Source organism: Oncorhynchus gorbuscha, linkage group LG26 (assembly GCF_021184085.1).
Source record: "Oncorhynchus gorbuscha isolate QuinsamMale2020 ecotype Even-year linkage group LG26, OgorEven_v1.0, whole genome shotgun sequence".
Lineage (NCBI taxonomy): Eukaryota > Metazoa > Chordata > Actinopteri > Salmoniformes > Salmonidae > Oncorhynchus > Oncorhynchus gorbuscha.
In genome coordinates, this window is record NC_060198.1 from 41,826,231 (window position 1) to 41,831,903 (window position 5,673).

Here is a 5,673-nt window from a genome sequence, read left to right on the forward strand (position 1 = left end):
ATATGCATCAACAGAAACGTTGGGGAAATCGTCTGCGTTATCATTAACAGCAGACTCATACATTTCCTCAGTGAAAACGATGTACTGAGCAAATGTCAAATTGGCTTCTTACCATTATTATCGTACGACGGACCACGTATTCACCCTGCACACCCTAATTGACAAACAAACCAAAACAAAGGCAAAGTCTTCTCATACCATGTTGATTTCAAAAGAGCCTTTGACTCAATTTGGCATGAGGGTCTGTTATACAAATTGATGGAAAGTGGTGTGGGACGGTAGACTAGTGGTTAGTGCGTTGGGCTAGTAACCGAAAGATCGAATCCCAGAGCTGACAAGGTAAAAATCTGTCATTCTGCCCCTGAACAAGGCACTGTTCCTAGGCCGTCATTGTAAATAATAATTTGTTCATAACTGACTTGCCTAGTTAAATGAGGAGCATTGGTGGCAAATCTGATGGCTGAATGATAAAAAAAACATCTAGCCGATCGAGAGCACCCTTATCTGCCGATCTATAAATTATGTCTCTAATCTAGCATGGTCCTCTGAATCGGGGTTAGTTTGGTAGCTGGGTGCGAAAGAGGGGCGATTATGATCAAGGAAACCAGCCTGCAGATTTGATATGTGCTGCGATAAGGACTGTGTACCATCTAGCCATACTCCCAAGTACACGTATGAGGTGACTACCTCAAGCTCTAAACCCTCAGAGGTAGTAATCACACCTGTGGGAAGAGGGGCATTCTTCTTACCAAACCACATGACCTTTGTTTTGGAGGTGTTCAGAACAAGGTAGAGAGTAGATGTCGACCGATTTTAATTAGGGCCGATTTTCAAGATTTAATAACAATCGGTAATCTGCATTTTTGGACACTGATTATGGCCAATTACATTGCCCTCCACGAGGAGACTGCGTGGCAGGCTGACTACCTGTTATGTGAGTGCAGCAAGGAGCCAAGGTAAGGTGCTAGCTAGCATTAAATTTATCTTATAAAAAACAATAAATCTTAACATAATCACTAGTTAACTACACATGGTTGATGATATTGCTAGTTTATCTAGCTTGTCCTGCGTTGCATATAATCGATACGGTGCCTGTTAATTTATCATTGAATCACAGCCTACTTCACCAAACGGATGATTTAACAAGCGCATTCGCGAAAAAAGCACTGTCGTTGCACCAATGTGTACCTAACCATAAACATCAAGGCCTTTCTTAAAATCAATACACAAGTATATATTTTTAAACCTGCATATTTGGTTAATATTGCCTGCTAACATGAATTTCTTTTAACTAGGGAAATTGTCACTTCTCTTGCGTTCTGTGCAAGCAGAGTCAGGGTATATGCAGCAGTTTCGGCAGCCTGGCTCGTTGCGAACTGTGTGAAGACCATTTCTTCCTAACAAAGACCGTCATTAATTTGCCAGAATTGTACATAATTATGACTTAACACTGAAGGTTGTGCAATGTAACAGCAATATTTAGACTTAGGGATGCCACCCGTTTGATAAAATACCGGAATAGTTCCGTATTTCACTGGAAAAAAAATACATTTTGTTTTCTAAATAATAGTTTCCGGATTTGACCATGTTAAAGAACCTAAGGCTCGTATTTCTGTGTTATTATATTATAGTCTATGATATGATAGAGAAGTCTGACTGAGTGGTGGTAGGCAGCAGCAGGCTCGTGCATTTGCCAGCAGCTCTTTGCTGTGCTTCAAGCATTGCGCTGTTTTTGACTTCAAGCCTATCAACTCCTGAGATTAGGCTGGCAATACTAAAGTACCTATTAGAACATCCAATAGTCAAAGGTATATGAAATACAAATGGTATAGAGAGAAATAGTCCTATGATAACGACAACCTAAAACTTCTTACCTGGGAATATTGAAGACATGTTAAAAGGAACCACCAGCTTTCATATGTTCTCATGTTCTGAGCAAGGAACTTAAATGTTAGCTTTTTTACATGGCACATATTGCACTTTTACTTTCTTCTCCAACACTGTTTTTGCATTATTTAAAATTGACCATGTTTCATTATTTATTTGAGACTAAATAGATTTTATTGACGTATCAAGTTCAAATAAGTGTTCATTCAGTATTGTTGTAATGGTCATTTTTACATATATATATATACACATACACACACACACACACACACCGTGGGGAGAACAAGTATTTGATACACTGCCAATTTTGCAGGTTTTCCTACTTACAAAGCATGTAGAGGTCTAATGTTTTTATCATAGGTACCACTTCAACTGTGAGACAGAATCTAAAACAAAAATCTAGAAAATCACATTGTATGAGTTTAAGTAATTAATTAGCATTTTATTGCATGACATAAGTATTTGATACATCAGAAAAGCAGAACTTAATATTTGGTACAGAAACCTTTGTTTGCAATTACAGAGATCATATGTTTCCTGTAGTTCTTGACCAGGTTTGCACACACTGCAGCAGGGATTTTGACCCCCTTCTCCAGATCATTCAGGTTTCGGGGCTGTCGCTGGGCAATACGGACTTTCAGCTCCCTCCAAAGATTTTCTATTGGGTTCAGGTCTGGAGACTGGCTAGGCCACTCCAGGACCTTGAGATACTTCTTACGGAGCCACTCCTTAGTTGCCATGGCTGTGTGTTTTGGGTCGTTGTCATGCTGGAAGACCCAGCCACGACCCATCTTCAATGCTCTTACTGAGGGAAAGCGGTTGTTGGCCAAGATCTCGCGATACATGGCCCCAACCATCCTCTCCTCAATACGGTGCAGTCGTCCTGTCCTCTTTGCAGAAAAGCATCCCCAAAGAATGATGTTTCCACCACGTGCTTCACAGCTGGGATTGTCTTCTTGGTGTTGTACTCATCCTTCTTCCTCCAAACACGGCGAGCGGAGTTAAGACCAAAAAGCTCTAGTTTTGTCTCAGACCACATGACCTTCTCCCATTCCTCCTCTGGATCATCCAGATGGTCATTGGCAAACTTCAGACGGGCCTGGACATGCGCTGGCTTGAGCAGGGGGACCTTGCATGTGCTGCAGGATTTTAATCAATGACTGCGTAGAGTCTTACGAATGGTTTTCTTTGAGACTGTGGTCCCAGCTCTCTTCAGGTCATTGACTAGGTCCTGCTGTGTAGTTCTGGGCTGATCCCTCACCTTCCTCATGATCATTGATGCCCCACGAGGTGAGATCTTGCGTGGAGCCCCAGACCGATGGTGATTGACCGTCATCTTGAACATCTTCCATTTTCTAATAATTGCGCCAACAGTTGTTGCCTTCTCACCAAGCTGCTTGCCTATTGTCCTGTAGCTCATCCCAGCCTTGTGCAGGTCTACAATTTTATCCCTGATGCCCTTACACAGCTCTCTAGTCTTGGCCATTGTGGAGAGGTTGGAGTCTGTTTGATTGAGTGTGTGGACAGGTGTCTTTTATACAGGTAACGAGTTCAAACAGGTGCAGTTAATACAGGTAATGAGTGGAGAACAGGAGGGCTTCTTAAAGAAAAACTAACAGGTCTGTGAGAGACGGAATTCTTACTGGTTGGTAGCTGATCAAATACTTATGTCATGCAATAAAATGCAAATGAATTACTTAAAAATCATACAATGTGATTTTTTTGGGGGGATTTTTGCCTTCGATTCCATCTCTCACAGTTCAAGTGTACTTATGATAAAATGACAGACCTCTACATGCTTTTTAAGTAGGAAACACTGCCGGTTTTGCAGGTTATCAAATAATTGTTCTCCCCACTGTGTGTGTGTATATATTTTGGCCGATTTAATCGGTATCGGCTTTTTGGTCCTGCAATAATCGGTATCGGCGTTGAAAAATCATATTCGGTTGACCTCTAGAGAGCTTTTTGAAAACTAAAGGCTTTGTTGTAGAGCATTTAACACAATCTGGGGAGAAGCCAGCTGAGTATTAGACTGTCATCTGCATATAAATGGATGAGAGAGCTTCTTACTGCCTGAGCTATGTTGTTGATGTATATTGAGAAGAGCGTGGGGCCTAGGATCAAGCCTTGGGATACTCCCTTGGTGACAGGCAGTGGCTGAGAGAGTAGATCTTCAAACCTTTATACACTGCACTCTTTGAGAGCGGAAGTTAGCAAACCATGCCAAAGACCCCTCAGAGACACCAATACTACTTAGCCAGGCCACAAGAATTGGAATGGTCTACCGTATCAAAGCTTTGGCCAAGTCAATGAAAATAGCAGCACAACATTGCTTAGAATCAAGGGCAATGGTGACATCATTGAGGACCTTAAGGTTGCAGTGACACATCCATAACCTGAGCTGAAACCAGACTGCATACCCGAGAGAATACTATAGACATTAAGATTAAGAATACTATAGACATTAAGATTAAGATTATTAGACAGTTGATTATTATAGTTTTCCCAACACTTTTGATAAACGCGGCAAAATAGAAATAGGCCTATAAAAGTTTGGATCAGATTGATCTCCCCTTTAAATAAAGGATGAACCGTGAAATGAGAGACAGGCATGGCGATGATAGGGGCAGTAGGCCTAAAGAAGAAAGGGTCGAAACCATCTGACCCAGATGTTTTTTTGGGGTCAAGTTTAAGGAGCTCCTTCAGCAGCTCGGACTCCGTGACTGCCTGCATGGAGAAACTTTGTTGTGGGGCAGAGGAAAAAGGGAGAAGCATCAGAGATAGTCGCATTAGAAGGGGTGGGAGATGAGGAAATGTTGGACGGGCAATGAGGCATGGCTGAGTCATAGGAATCCTGACTTAATGAAGTGGTGATTAGAGCTCAGCCATGTGCGTCTTGTCAGTAACAACCACATCATCAACATTAAGGGACATGGGCAGCTGTGAGGAGGAGGGTTTATTCTCCAGGTCTTTAACTGTTTTCCAGAGCTTCTTGGGGGTTAGACCCATAGAGAGCGAACTGCTCCTTAAAGTAACTAACTTTGGCCTTCCAGATAGCCTGAGTGCACTTATTTCTCATTTGCCTGAACGAGAGCCCGTCAGCCTGAGTATGCGTGTGCCGAGCCTTTCGCCTAATGCAATTCTTGAGGTGGAGTAACTGCAAGATCACGTTTGGACCAGGTGCTGAACCTGTTTTTATTTCTGATTTTCTTTGTGTGCGTGTTTGTTAACAATACCACTGAAAATATCAAAAAAAGTCCAAGTGTCTTCGACAGGGGATCAAGCAGATTATATACCATTTTAGAGGCCAGTGCATGAAGACTTGCTCATTTAAAGTTTTTTAGCAAGCGTCTATGACACATCAGGACAGGTTGTTTCACTGACCAGTCATTGAACACAGGCTGTAAAACAGAGTTCATTAAGGTCATTACAGAAAACACCAGACTGATACCTATCAGGATTATTTATGAGGATAACATTGAGGAGAGTTGCCTTTTCTGGGTGTTTTGAGTCATACCTTGTGGGATTGGTAATAATCTGAGAAAGATTTGGGGAGTCCCATTGCTTTAGGATGGTGGTTAAGCATGTCTTAGGGCAGTTAGGGTACAGTCCGGTGCTGATGGAGGACGATAGCACCCAGCAACAGTCCAAAAAAAGCTATTTGAATGTTTTAATGCTTAAAACCAGCAAATCAAATTGTTCTGAGACAGACTTGGTGGAGACAACCGAGCACTGAAGGTGATCCTTGGTAAAGATTGCCATTCCCCCACCTTTGGAAGATCTGTA